The following is a 16495-nucleotide window of genomic DNA, read 5'->3' as shown; positions in this document are numbered from 1 at the left end:
TTTCTTTTTATTTTTTTCTCCATCACAGCCGCATAATGATCGAACATCCGCACATATAGATAGCAGTGATTTTAATGCCCATTGAAGATGTTCAGGAATAACCTAATTACAAAATCAGTTCATCATATAGTGAAACATAGGTGTGTGTATCAAATCCTGTGGCAGTCAAAGGAACAGTAGCAGTAGTAGAAAACTAGTTTAAAATTAACTTGAAAACATGTAGACGACAGACCAGGGAGTTTAAGGGAAAAAGCAGATATGCAGTGATGGATGCGTTCTGGCCGTTTCTCTGTTTATCCGTTTGCTAAGACTCCTGTCCTCATATATTTGCACAGCACACAAATCAAGGTAATCAGACACATGACTCTCTTCAGTGTCCTGCTTTGGAATTCCATATTATGGTCAGACGTTTCTCTTGGAACTTTAGCGAGGGAGAGAATGAGGACCCGAGAAGAAGTGACCGTTTCTGGGGTTAGGGGCAAAGGGAGGCTTGGTGCCTCAGCTTGTCCATGAGGGTTTCCTCCCTGGGTGGACAGGGCCTTAAACATACTATGGGGTAGTTGGGACCCTGTGTGCATCAAAGGTATCCATTTCTAAACATCTGCATTTGTGTTGGTGCACTTCTCAATCGATTGGATATACCATCCAGTTGAGCGGTGAATGTAGAATTTTCTCCAGAGGGAAAATAACATTTTCAAATAGTTCTCTGGTTTGGATATTTTAAAAATGGTATCAGTGGATTAAGTTATCCACGCCACGGAAATGCAGTGGGTGTAGCACTGTCCTTTGCCCTAATAATGCTTGCAGGTTTTACACAGGCATCGTTTTGAGATTTTCATGTAGAAGCTGGTTTAAATACCATTAACAGGGGCACCTGAGTGACTCGGTTGAGTACCCGACTTCAGCTCAGGTCACCCTCTCTCCAGGTTCGTGGGTTTGAGCCCCGCGTCCATATCTGTGCTGACAGCTCAGAGCCTGGAGCCTGCTTCAAATTCTGTGTCTCCCTCTCTCTCTGTCTCTCGCTTGCTCATGCTCTGTCTCTCTCTCTCTCAAAAATAAATAAACATAACATTTTTATTAATGTTTTAATACCATTAACAAAGGTTAGCAACATGAGGTTTAGAATCTTAATCAGGTACAACACAGATTAATCCAATTAGATGAGTTTAAATCACTTATATTTTGAATCACTAACGAGTGAAACGATTTCTAAAGTATTTAAGAGATATCTAATAAAACTCAAAGATATTAATGGTTATATCGGTTAAATTATTTAAGATATGTGACCGGAGTCCTGGGAATTGAACACAGTCACACAGAGATCTATCGGAAGATGCAGAAATAAAGAATAAACAGTGTTTGAAGAATACACACGATCCTAAGTTTCTAGCTTCATCCAAGACATTGAAAACCTTATATGTAATTTTCTAATGTCTTCCTGCAAATTCTGCTCTGTATTTGACTCTCACAGTACATCTCATTTTAGATGCTCAGTTTTTATGGGAAATACTTGGTCTGTATTTAGAATTCATTAAATTTCCTACTGGAAAAGTAGATTCATCTACCCCAGTTATTCTAAGCATATAAAAGTTTTCAAATAACTGAACTGAGCATTAACTTCAAATTTATATTTTTATTAGAGTTAAATAAAATTTAAAATTCAGGTGATCATTTATACTAGCCATGTTTCTAGTTCTCAGTGGTGTAGCAGTGGTGACTATATTAGACTAAATTAATCTAGATTATCTCTTTCAGATATCTACTTTTAAATCCAGAAGGAGAAAAAGCAATAAGGTTCAGCCAGCATAAGTTTCTAAAATTAGTATTTTCAAAGTAGTTTTTTAGGCTAATTACATCTAGACACACATGAATTTGGACATTATTAGTTGGTTAACATCTTCCGTGAAGCTTTATCATACAGTCTTCTGTTGATGGGGGGGCCTGATATTTATCTGAAGTTATTCATATCAATAGAACATGCACAAAATAAGGTCAAAAGAACATTTTTTTATTAATGCAAATGTAAATCTCAGTAAAGTAAGAGGTGGCAATTCTAACATGGAGGTGATATTAAAAGCAAAGCCTAGTGTAGATTATAGAAATGGGTCAATGTAAGCATAACCCGTGAGAAGTGATCTTACTGAGGATACATTAACTCCTCCTACAAGGACTCTCTACCTTTGGTAGGGAGTCATGGGAATTCTTAGTAGTCCAATGAGGATTTTTTTTTAAACAATGGTTATTTGACTCACAGTTAGCTTGTCCGTCAGAGATGGAGTGACATGACCCCATTCCTGAAAGAAAAAAGGAGAGCTAACAAGTCAGCGTTTTATCATGTGAAGTCTCTGGTCTCAGACTTTGGCACATCTACTTAGGACATGAAGGAAGACTTGGGAGGGAAGGTTTCCTCACATGTCTCTCACACTCTCGGTGCTTATGAGCAGAGACACTGACTGCCCAAACACAACTTTTATGATTGTGTTGTACATTCATAGCACTGGAGAAAAAGAGATGGCGTCTTCCTTTGAACAACAGCAGACCTACTTCCCATAATAAATTAATTAGGTTTTGAAGTTCAGGGTTCTACTTTCACACAACCCACCAGGTGTAAAGGTTTTGTTTGGGCCTCTTTGAGTTACCCCCTGGGAAGGGAGCAGAGAAGTGCAGCAAAAATGCTGATTCTTGGCCCTTGTGATTGCTGTAAGGAACTGACTATGCTTTAGCTGTGACTCAGGAGTTTTCTGTCTTCTGAGCATCATGAAAATGTGGTGATGTGAATTGTTGACTTTTACAAGATCTCTGACTCTCCCTGACGCCTGACAAAGTTTACCTTGACACTGGTTGTAAATAATTTGCCCAATGACCCTTTAATTTTGTGCAAATCCTTTATTTTGTGTTTTATTCAATGGGACACAAGGTTTTAGATAAAAAATGAAACTCTGTCGATTTAAATTGGAATAATCTGTTCAAGAGTAGGTCCAAATTTGCACTTTCCATTTGCATGTACATTTTAAGTTTGTCAAATAGCTAGTGTTTTAAGTACTTTTTTGTTTAATCATAAACATTTCAACAGTTACAAATGACACTACCACATAACCCAATAACATTTAGTCTGGTGAAATAAGATATTCCAACATATATAACTACCCTATTAGAATGAGTTATACTACTATGAGATAACAGCTTTTGGGGACTAGTTTATTAAGGAAGAAATGGAATGTCATTTTTAGGCTAAGACTATGCTATACAAAGTATGACCCACCTTATTTTCTAATTGGATTTTGTAAAAGGCTTATCACCATAAAGTGTCAATGCAACCTGATATTTGGAGGAAAATAATCTGTAGTCAGTTGTGAAATGTTTTCTTTTATCAATTTATGATGAAAGTTCCAAGCTCTAAAAAATACTTCCTTCATGTACTCAAAATAATTTCCTTTCCACCTTTCGGTCATGGTAGATGCATTTAACATGAATGTAAATAAAAACTCTATAAATAAAATGCTTTTGTTCAATGTTCACTTTATACATTTTCTTTTCTTGAGCTGGAGTAGAGGAAAAAGTGTAAAGCATTAACTCATGAAAAAATTTTTGCCCACAGTCTGTTTTTTTTTTTTTTTTTAATATTTTTATTTATTTCTAGGAGAGAGAGAGAGAGACAGTGTGAGCAAGGGAGGGTCAGAGAGAGAGGGAGACACAGACTCTGAAACAGGCTTCAGGCTCTGAGCTGGCAGTCAGCACAGAGCCCGACGCAGGGCTCCAACCCACGAACCACGAGATCATGACCTAAGTGAAAGTTGGACGCTTAACCGACTAAGCCACCCAGGCGCCCCCCCCACCCACAGTCTTGTCTTTTATTTACTCACCTGTTAAACAAACATTATTGAGTTCTTACAATAGACACAAATTGGAACAACTACCCAGCTCTCAGCAATTTCTCCACAGCTCCTAACAGTGCTACTTTTTCTTTTCCTCAGTGATGACTGATTGTTGCAAAGACACAATGACCCAAATTAGAACTATAGGAAATATTTTTCTCCACAGCACAGCCTCTGAATGTAACTGGCGCTACTCTGCTATCCCTGAGGCTTATGTTGTTTGGTTCTTCTTTAAATTAGATGAGCCTCCCCAATTCTCATCCACTAAAGTCCATAACCACAGTTTTGCTCATGTTAGAATTTGTGTTTTCTGTCATTAAGAGGATTATGAAGTTCTAGTTAATGGGTATATTACAAAATGAGTGAGAGAGTCACTATGATCAAGGATCCTGCAATTCAGTGGAGACAAGTAAATCATCAATTGCAAAAAAACATGAGATAATTAATTAATAAGGGCAACAATAAATATTGTGTTCCATGCGAGACATCCGATAGACTTTAAGTCACCCCCTATGTAACAGGTTATAAGGGTGTAAGGGGAACTAAATTCTTCTACTTTTCTTCATCTCTCACATCATGAAGCATGATGAAATCGACCTGGAATGTCGCTCCATTTTAAACTGCATATCTAATCTTCTCACTACTCTTGGATGCTTCTATCATCACAAAGTTCCCTCAAGGGAGCTGACATCAACTTGGGACTTCAGGAACTATAGAGAAGTGACTTTCAATTCTGTCAATCCCACCCCCCCTTTTTAAATAAATAACAACAAAAATTAAAATCCAGAAAAACGGAAAAATAATTATAGATAACATAACTTATCTTTTTAGAAATGTTTAAGACAAAATCAATAATGCTGTGTGATATATGGAAGGAACTAGGTCAAATAATTTAGAATACAGTTAATACATATTTTGATGTGAACATGCTTAGGTATGCCGGCACTGAGACAAAATAATTAGATGTTTACAAATATATGTAGAATCAAGGAGAATATGGCTGCTAAAAATATAGACTACAACTCAAATAGTTTAAGCAACTTTCCACTGATAATGTTATGTTCCAAGGTGTGAGTGTGCTTAGTAAAAGATCCAAATAAAGCAAAATTTTCCTTCAGTTTACATGGTGCATTTGACCCTGGAACAATGTGGGGGGTCAGCTCCCCATACAGATGAAATTCCTGCTTAACTGTTGACATTACAGAAACTTAATTAATAGCCTACCATTGACCAGAAGCCTTACCAATGACATAAACGTTTATTGACATGTTTTGTATTTCATACATACTTTTTACTTTGTTCTTAGAGTAAAGTAAACCAGAGAAAAGAAAACAATATTTAGAATATATAAGGAAGAAAAACTACATTTATAGTACTTCACTGTATTCATTGAAAAAAAACAAAAAACAAAAAACAACAACCTTGTGTTAAGTGGACCCAAACAATTCAAATCCACATTGCTCAAGGGACACCTTTAGTTATATTCCTGCAAAGCAAAGTATTTATTCAAGTAATTCAAAAAGACTTTGGTTTCTCTGTGAAACAGTGTTAGATTCTAGGCCCAAATGACTTAAACAGATTTTTAGCCAACACAAATGTCTAATAGAACTTTGGAAAGACGGGAAAGACACAGGACAATTATGTGTGCAGAACTGTCACGTGCCTTACAGACTATTTCGTTTTCCTTGACTACACCCAGGAAACCACAGCGACCACCAAAATTCTTATGACAAACACAATTATCTCCACAGAACTTCCACAGTGTTCTGCAGGGAAGGGCCCCACCTCTACTGAGGATCACGGTCACAGAGAAGACAGTGAGTAAGTGTATGCTGTGAGCTGTTGTAAAAATAACCATACATTAGACCACAAGGAAAATTTCAGCTAGTTTCTCACATGTTATATTATTAAGACCCATAATTATTGACCACAACTCAATGAAATTTGAAAGTAACATGAAGTAACATTTAGAAATTTTTAAAAAAGCATAAGACTATCTAGTTGAGGAGATAAAGAAACAGAAACTTTTAAAATAATTTGAATCAAATGACGGTGCTATGCGTATAGATATAGATAGAACAATACATAAAAAGGGAGTTATATTAAGTAAATACAGAATATAAAACATTTCTAAATTACTGAAGAAAATTTTTGGCTCAGGTACCTAGACAAAAACAAATAGTGACAATAAAAATAAAAACCAAGATCAAAGAAAGACTAAGAAACAGAGTAAAAGTTAAAAAATCCATCACCAACAAATTCGAGTGGATTAATACAATCTCAAATGTCCATTCAAAAGTCTACTGAACTAGGAGCTCCATGACTGTCGTATCACAGAGAGACGAACAGGGAACAAGAGTAGTGACATGAGGAGAACATGACCAACCCAACTTTCAAATTATGAGAATCCAGTGGTGGTTTCTTCTGCTTGATGCGAGACGAGGCCAAATCACACGGGGTCCCAGGAGGGGCTTCTGCTTCTTCCTAGTCCAAGGATTTTCCAGGCAGCGATGCCAAACCAGTAGAAAAGACTGGATTTGCAACTACTGTTTTATTTGTATTGGCTTCCATGAAGTCAGTGGAACAAACAGTGTGTGACCATTCTGCTTGTCTAAAAAAATATTCACGGCTTCCTGAGCACCTACCTCGTTTGTAAATGACACCCATGACTTGATTTGTTTTCTATACTTAAAGTAAAATAAAACTTTTTAAATGTTTCCTTATATCCCTGCCATTAAAGGAGCACAATCTCTAAATACTGATGGGATTGGGGCTAGTTTCCTCATTATGGTGCCATTTTCATGACCAAAAGGTGTGGATTATAGCCAGAGTAAATACATTTTCATTTTTTTTTTTTAGGATTGAGAAATAGGCCTTTTATATTTTTATTTTATTATTATTATTATTATTACTTTAATTCTCAAGTTGGAGAACATACAATGTAGTCTTGGCTTCAGGGAGAGAATCCAGTGATTCATCTCTTACATATAACACTCAGTTGCTCATCCCAACAAGTGCCCCCCTTAATACCCATCTGCCCTCAGCAATTTCTTACTTGACAAGGCTCAGAAGGCAAGGGAAATAAAAGCAAAACTGAACTATTGGGACCTCATCAAGATGCATCGTTTCCACACAACAGACGTTTCCACCTTTAGTAAGAGCTTTGCTCGGGCTCGACTAAACATCCCCTGATTCTGCCTCTGCTCCATGTTGTGGCCTTAAGAATATAAAATATTCCTCAGCTCCACCGAATTCTTTGCAATTTTGTTTTCAGAAGATAAGGTATCAATCAGAGATCTGTATACTCTTGTCAGTTTATGGGATCACCTCACTTATATCTGTACCCTATCCTGTGAATTTCCATCATCATGTGGTTGTGCAGTGACTTAAGGTCTACTCACATCTAAATTTCTAGTTATGTAGCCAAAAAAATACCTTGAGTATGGAGTTTTTGTTTGTGGCTGAAAATACTCTAATTAATAGACTTCTGAAACATTAATAGTAGTACTGATGTATGTCAACAAAGGTCATTTGAGAAGAGAATAAAATAATACATTCCAGGTATATACGTATGTAAATAAAACAAGGACCTTCAAAACCCTCTTCCTGAAGTGGCTTGGGAATTAGTCTTTAGCCTCAGGGAAGAAATTGTTCCAGCTACAATTTTAGTGTCTTAAATATTGCCAAGACAAAGTTTTGGTTGGTCAAAGTCTCCCATGTGCCTTTTGATTAATACAAAAGGAACAGACCTGACTTGCTTGATTTAGTGATGAATGCCAATAAGTTTTCTAGATACTTAATGGAATATTCAAGCCAGGATAAATCCTCCTGTAATGAGATTGGAAGGGTGGAGTGGAATGAAAGCCATACTTGCACAGGCCCAGCCTAACCCTGAATAATGACGGTGTTCAATATAAAATGGAGACATGATTACATATTAGTTATACAGAATCCAAGTATATGAGATAAGACAGGCCATTAAAACAATTGATGTGTCCCAGTGGGTTTCAGGCTTTAAACCTATTCTATCGATATTGACATACACAAGAGGCAGGAATAGATGTAGATCTTGTGAGATCTGAGACTCCTATAATTTCATATTGTTTCTAATTTGGATGGGCCTCTTGGAGAAATGAGTAGAAATTATACACCCAAAATTAGGTCAAAGACAGAATTTTTAAATGAAGAAAAAAGCTGGCAAATGTCACAAACATAACAAAATCTAGAAGTTAACAAAGCAGACTGTTTTGACTAATTAGTTGCCTATCTCAGTGCTGTGTCTTTAAATTCCTGGTATGATTAGTATTTCTGAAAACCTATACAAAAATAACCTGAAATTAGTGTATACCCAAGGGCAATTCAAACACATTTTAAATCGCTGCTACATACACTGAGCTACACCATTTTGTAATCAAATTACTTTTCTCCAATATTGATTTATTGGCTAATACGTGGAGGTGCTTCGTACTTGTTTCTTTACTCTATTCACTGACCTGGTAGCAATTTGGGTGCTGTTTTGTCTACAGCTGCCAGAATTCATTAGGAAAAAAATGTGTCAGGCTAGGCATGATCTGGTAGGTTGACATACATAAAACATGCAACTGCATACATAAGTCACTCTTGAACTTTCCAGGGGGCGCTATAAAATTGCATCCCCAAGACACAAGGATTCTCATCAACTCCATTCTGAGAAATTACTGTCAGAAAAGGACTAAACTGTATGCTCCTTCTGTAATCATATATGATGTACGTATACATACACACACACATATATATGCTTACACACGCCTGTAGACACACATTTTTTTGTGTTACTACCAAGAGGAATTGAATTTCTGTTTTGATTAAGTGTCAGTGACAACACTCTTTAGCTCAGAATTCTGCATTTCTAGGGGTCGGAAGAGTAGCCCTCATGTATTCCATTGCCTTTCGTGGCTGCTCCACCTTTCACATCAGGGTCGATATGAGGGCTCTAACATCAAGGCTATGGAACCTGTTTACAAGAAGTCAAGGATGATCAGAATCTCTGGACTGGACAGTTCAGTACAGAAGAGAGCAGATATTTTCCTGAAAGCCTTCCCTCTACCATGTGGCAATCAGGCACAAAGATGTACCAAGGAAGTATAACAAAGCTTAAAATAAACGTGAATTACCAAGCTCAAATGAAAAGTATTCCAAAACCAACTGCCCTCAGCTGAAAATTAACAGTAGCCTTTTACCAGTCAGCTGAAACAAGCGGTGGTATTATGGAGGGAAATTGGGATACAAAGAGACAGTGATCTCCGTGAATCATAGTTACATGCTTGAATTTTCCGAAGTTTACAAAACCAAAAAACCATGCGAATGCTTTACTAATTCCCTTCCCGTGACTTTGAGGAGGCTTGGAGTTTGTTGTAAATTCACCCCTGTAAAGAAGCTACCATCCTTACTTAGATTACTCTTTTTCTTATTATTTCTTTAGCTTTTACCTTTATCACTCCATCTTAAACGGATAATCATCACATCTGTTTTAAGGAAAGGCAATTTGCTGGTCTCTGAAGTAGAATCCACTTATAACATGGTTGCCAGCCACGGATGTCCTAAAGCCTGCTGATTATTTGCTTTTAACAGTATCATCTATGCCCTCAAAAGAGTCCAACATGTATAGCTAAGCCCAAATTAGATAAGCACGGAAAGTTAAATAACACAGATCACAAGATCATTTACTATTAAAGAGACTTAGAGATCACGACTGTTCAACTGCAGTTGCTCTGATAAGCAGCTGAGGGCAAATGACACCAAGTGATTTTCATTTTGCCTTTTTATTATTTCCTAGAAGAATTAGGCAGGCACAACATACATCTTGTCTTTTTCACTGCTAATTCTTCGGAGTTGCTTTGAGAAAACCATCTCGTATTTAACACAGCATCCACTACACATGCAGAAAAGCTATAACATGCACAATATCTTTACACACTACAGGTTTTTTTATATATTCGAATTTTACATTATTTAGTAGACAATATATATGCTACTAAATCAATTTTTTTATGTCTGATGGTTTTGAAATACAGAGTTTGGAACTAATGTACCTTTAAATGTATGCATTTTCTACAAGCTGAATGGGAGAGTGATGGTTTTAATTTACTTCAAACCATCAATCATGGGTTTGGGAAACCGATTTTATATGAATTCTACATTTAGTCAATATTCAACACTTCATGTTGTATTTTTTCACAACACGGAATAAACAAAATTACTTTTGAAAAGAGCCAAGGGGCACTTGAACTACATCATTTCCCTTCTCTTACTATCAGTTATTTGTACAATCTTCCAAGATTTCTTGGCAAGTTTGCTTTATTTATTTATTTTTTACCTAATAGTTATGTGTTGTGGAAGGGCTAATGACATGTTATATGGTCCTGCCTAGAACTTGTTTGACTTGTGATTGCAGATAATTTTATCATGTATAAAAGCAAATTAGAGGGGCGCCTGGGTGGCTTAGTCGGTTAAGCGTCCGACTTTCGCTTAGGTCATGATCTCACGGTTCGTGGGTTCGGGCCCCGCGTTGGGCTCTGTGCTGACTGCCAGCTCAGAGCCTGGAGTCTGTTTCAGTCTGTGACTCCCTCTCTCTCTGACCCTCCCCTGCTCACACTGTCTCTCTCTCTCCTAGAAATAAATAAAACATTAAAAAAAAAAAAATTAAAAAAAAAAAAGCAAATTAGATAATGAAAGAGAGTGAATAATGAGACTTTTGATTCTATATATTAGATAATTTATCTAAATTAGTTTTTAGCTAAAATTATCTGGACAATTACATCTGTTCTCTGGATCAATTTTATATTGTGAGATAAAATATAAGACTAGTGTCATTTATTTTTAAGCCCTTGTTCTCCTGAGCAGAAGAGATGGTAGTTTCTAATATTCTGAATGTGCCTGAAGCTATAAAGCATTTCTAATAAAATGATGATTTCCACTAGAAAGCAAAATCTAATGTCCTTTTATTGTGCAAAGTAGTTCATAAATATTTACTTTTAATCACCAAAGACAATATTTCCTAAAATTTATATTATTGGTGATTTTTCCCTAATTGTTTTTGCCTAGCTGATGAATCTATCTTGCAGAGGGATTGTGACAATTCAACAAAAGGAAAATAAATTTACTTGGAATGCTTAAACGATTCTTCCCTGACTGTATCTTTCTTTGCCATTTCTGGTCTATTTTTGTTACTTACTAGATGGGAGCCAGAACAACTCAAGGGCAATTCAGATCACCATTACTAGAGACAGGAGATATTGAAATTAATTTTGCTTCCCTCCGAGGAAGTAGCAAATTTGTTCAAAATCAAGGAATACTCAATAGAGCGTTACATTTATTTTATAGGTAAACCTCAAAATGGCATATTTAGCTTTCATTAGTTGATTGACAACACATCTCTTGTTTGTTTTGAAATGGTTTGTTCTCTAAAAAATTCTCTAATGGAAATCTGGAATTAGATTTCACTTCAGTAACATTGATGGCCTAGTCCCATATGGGTCAAATTATGTAAAGTGTTGCCATTACTGAAAAAAACATAATTATTTGATTTTGAGTAGTTTGGTTCTTTAGTCTAAAGCCATTGTTTTCCTGTTGATGTTGGATGTCCAAGTTGGATGCTGATAGAATGATTGCCCTATTTGACTTTAGAAAATGTGGTCAATGAAATAAAACTATGACACTTGTCTAAACAAAGCAACTGTCAACTCACGTCACAGGCTCCTTCTAAATAAAGGACTCCAGTACATTAAATTTGTTTTTCTTTAATGAACCTAAGCTTTTCACTGTCATTACTCATTCCTTCTAAAAACAGTGGGAAATGCAATACATTACTCAAGGGAGACCATTTGTCTTGAGGTGCCTATTTTATTGATGTAAATAAATGAGATTTTGGCTTACTCAACTACCAATATTTTGACTTTATAGAAATTCTGTATTATATGAAATGTTGCCCTTTTTGAAATTAATCCATACCCTCCCCAGAGACTGTGATGATAATATACAGGAGCTTTAGGTTAGGGCCATTTGAATATCATTGTCAAAAAAGCATGTTAAGGGAGAAATGAAGGTTGATTTTAATTTTTGACTCATAGATAGATGGATAGATAGATGATAGATCGATCGATCTATCGATCGATAATCAGGAACCATCATATTTTAATACCCCAGTTGTTTGCCAATTTCCATTTACTAAACACATTGCTCATTATACTATTTTTGCCTTTTTTCATTTTGATTATTGCCGACTCAGAGTCCAGCCTTCTCAATACAGGTATACAATTATTGCAATTAAATAGTGTTTCTGATTTGTTATGGCATTTCCATTAGTAGCTAAAGTGAATCGGATCTTTATAACAGAATCACGACTTCCAAAATGTCAGGCACCTGAAATTCGAAAGTACCAGATACTACTGAAATCTTCCATCTCTTGGGACAGAGAATATACTACTCTGTTTGCAAAGAAATTCTTTATAGCCATGGCCTGGCTACCTTGGAGATGCCATGCACTACTTCTCTTTGGTGGCAAAGAAATCATATATCTAGACTGAGGCTCGGCTTTTAAATAAATGCACAGATCGACAGGGAAGACTTCATGGCAGAATGTGAGTCTTTGAATATTATGAACTCTTGTCTTATCTACATACTCAATACAACCTTGTTCATAAGTGTAACTTGAGGATAACTCCACCATGAATTACCCTGTATAATAACAGTCCTTTCCCTGGTGAAAAAAACAAAGAAGTGTCCATGAGTCAGATGGTAAATGAATGGCTGGGTAGAATTTGCTTCTTACCCTTCAAATAAAATATATTGAACAACTTCTTAATTAAAAGAAAGTTTCTCCTAAAAACCTGACATTACTAGAACTAAATAAAAGATTTAAATAAACCTTTTACAATATATGCCCCAAAAAGACATTGCTTTTTTTTCTTAGAATTTTAAAGTAAAATATTCTTTTGAGTTTATTTGTATAACAATTAAATAATGTCAATTCACATGAAAATTATATTTCATTTGCCATTGCCCTTAAGTTAGGAGGCATTATTACGTTATCAAATAAATTCTATTATTAAGGTCACTGATTTAATGGAATAATTACATGACCATTCCTTTGCTTAAGAAAGTAAATTAGCCTTTACTAAGTATTCATTAGTACAAATTTCATAGGATTGAAAATAATGTACTTTATCATAGGAGAAAATAAAAGAATATATTGATTAGATTTTTGCTTCTGAGAAAAGAGAAACCATGACAGTTTGAAATGAACAAACACAATTTAGAAAATATCAGGAAACAAAAAGACCTCAGAATCAATTCCATTTATCATACGATCCTATATAAACTGCATAAGGACTAAGTATTTGGGTAGAAATATCCAACTCACCTACTTTTATTTACCCTGTAAAGGTATATACAAGTCAAGATTTATATCCATGTCTGTAAAATATACTTTTTCCATTATCAAATGAGATAATCCTTTTGGAGAGAATTTGAATTTAAGCCTTTTGAAGTTTTTGTATTTTTTACCAAGAGTTGATTTTTCTAAGTGGGTACTGACTCTGTTTCTCTCTATATGACAAGACAGTTGAGATAAGGGAAAATAAGTGAAGAATTAAATTTCAAAATTAGAGGTGCCTGGGAGGGTCAGTCGGTTATGCATCAGTCTCTTGATTTCAGCTCAGATCATGATCTCATGGTTTATGAGGCTCAATGCTGACAGCATGGGAGCCTGCCTGGGATTCTCTCTCTCTCCCTCTCTCTCTCTGCCCCTTGGCTGCTCACTCTCTCTCTCTTGCTCTCATAAATAAATAAACATTAAAAAAAAACTTTAAAAATTCAAACTGAATATTTTAGAATTCACATATGTAATATTTTAAAATAACTTCAGTCTCCACCTTTAGCTCCACTGTGGAGCCTGCTTGGGATTCTCTCTCTCTCCCTCTCTGCCTCTCTGCCACTCACGTGCATGCATGGGTACGTACTGTCTCTCTCTCTCTCTCTCTCTCTCTCTCTCTCTCTCACACACACACACACACACACACACACACACACACACAATAAATAAATAAACTTAAAATAAAATAAAATAAAATAACTTTAGCCTTAACTGTGTATCCTCTCTACTGAAAAGACAGTATTAGTGCACACATGTGATAGTTTAACATATTATTGCAGTCTTCAACTCTAAGTGTTTATTACAAGTAGATTGTATTTGGAATATATAATTTAATATTTTTATCCACATGTATAATAAGAGGTAGTGTTATTAAAAGTACAAAGAGTTAGGGGCACCTGGGTGACTCAGTCGATTAAGTGTCTGACTTTGGCTCAGGTCGTGATTTCACAGTTCATGGGTTCGAGTTCCAGGTCGGGCTCTGTGCTGACAGCTCAGAGCCTAGAGGCTGCTTCAGATTCTGTGTCTCCCTCTCGCTCTCTGCCCCTCCCCTGCTCACACTCTGTCTCTCAAAAATGAATAAGCATTAAAAAGAGGCACACTGAGTTATATTGATTCATAGATTTTCACAAAATTAAATAAAATTCCTGTCTGATTTTTTCATTTTTACTAATATGTCCATACCTTCTTCCAGTGAGATAATCAGGTAATAAACTAAATTTTGTGTGGGGATAGGGTAGAAACAAGGAATGTATTTATGGACAAAGGTTAGTTTAGTCATGTTCTTGTTTCATGAGTGGGCGCATATGATCTGTAAACCTTTAGTTCGGTGCAGTTACCTGACGCTCACTTGGAGCCATGAGTCTATAAAAAATTATAATACCTATATTCCCTTAATGTTGATTATCACAATGATCTTTCTTTCTTTCATAAATATGTAAAAATGCATCATTTAATTGTTTTTTTCTTTTTCTTTTCTCACCATTTAATTTTTTTAATGTTTAGAAAGTGGGCCACATGTTACAGTCCCTGTTTCAATATTGCTTATTTATTCAAGCAGAATGAAATAATAATTAGATATTATGGCCATAGTATAAGCACAAGATGCTTCGCAGCTGCTTTTCAGGAATATATAAATCAGAGCAATTGCTAAACAGCTGTTTCACTATAAAATATATGCAACCTACAGGTGATAGTGATGCTTTTCAATTTTGTACAAAGAAACTATAAAGTTTATAGCTAAACTTGAAGTCAAAATGGGAAAAAAGTGGGGACATGTACAAGTCAACAGTGTCAGAGGATGAAAGGCTTCACAGACACGACATAAACAAACAGGGGTGGCTGGGTACCAATAAAACCTACTTACAGACACCGAGGTCTGAATTGTGTATGATTATCAAGGGACAGAAAATACGACTCTTCTCTCGATTTTGCGCCACTTAAGAATGTACAAAAACGTTTTTAGCTCATCAGTCATACATGGAAGGGGTGAGCCACAGATTGCTAACTTCTGGGGTAGCCCTTTGGGTAAAATAGGCCCCAAGCTTCTGCACTGAAATATAGCTACACAGCATCCCCCGATGATCTCCTTTGCCTCACCCCTCAGCTTTAGACAGGAGAAGGGCTGTTCTCTGGGACAGGGTACGGTAAGATCCCGCTGGGGTGACGGCAAGGATTCAGCACATTAATTAAGAAATAAAGTTGTCTACAGCACCCATTCCTTGGTACTAGTTAACTCAAACTGAAAATATGTTTTTATTACGTTTCAAAGCGTCTGCTCCTCAAAGATGCGTTGTCGAAGTGGTATGGTAAAATTGTGGTATGTCCATACACACAGCTTGTTTAGTAAGGCACTACGTGGATGTGTTGAAATGTTATTAAATATATAAAAGTAACTCCATTAGGCCTTTACCAGTAAGGCTGTAGTTCTCCCAAATAATTCACCAGGTATTGACGTATTTGCAAATAGTCCACGGCTCTCCAAAGGGCTGCTGTGTTTTGCAAACTGTGGTCCGGGGAACCTTACCGTGGGAGTGGCTGAGAACAGTGAGGGTAGCTCTATTCTACTTGAACAAAATGGTTCCACTTTTGTTAGTGGTCCCTTTGGGTTTCTGCACAGATTCATGTAAAGAATTGGTCTGCTTTGCTGATATATATTTTTTTGAAAATCAGTGAACTAGGTAGGCCTTAGTGGCTTGGTGAAAGAGTGTTTCAATGGAAATGACATGCTCAGACTTCACTATTGTTTACTCTTCAGGGGAAGAGTAATCTAAATTATAAGATCATCCAAAATCTACCATCATTTCACTTTCAAGAATTTCCCAGTATCGCATCACACTAGGCCAAACTCTCTATATTTATCTGAAAATCTGAGCTTTTTATGATTGTCTCTGCAAATGCCTATGGTAATTCCTCCCCATTTTAAACCCTGTTCTTAATTGTTTTTACCAATTTCAAAAGCCAGATTTTGTTTCTGGCATAATTCGATTATATTTTATAATTTTTACTTGTATTATTACTTTATTTTCCACAAATAAAAATACATTTTTGAGGATAATATGTTTCATGTATTATTTTTTTAAAGTCTATTCTAGATAGTTTTGAATACATTTGTATATTCAATGGGTATTTTCCTCATGACTGGTAGGTGTTTATTGAAGCATATATGATTACATAATTTTTGTCATTAAAAACATTGGATATTATTAAT

This window comes from Hyaena hyaena, unplaced genomic scaffold, assembly GCF_003009895.1.
Source record: "Hyaena hyaena isolate Hyena2069 unplaced genomic scaffold, ASM300989v1 scaffold_842, whole genome shotgun sequence".
NCBI lineage: Eukaryota > Metazoa > Chordata > Mammalia > Carnivora > Hyaenidae > Hyaena > Hyaena hyaena.
The sequence above is the reverse complement of the archived record's forward strand: the minus strand, read 5'-3'. Positions refer to the sequence as shown.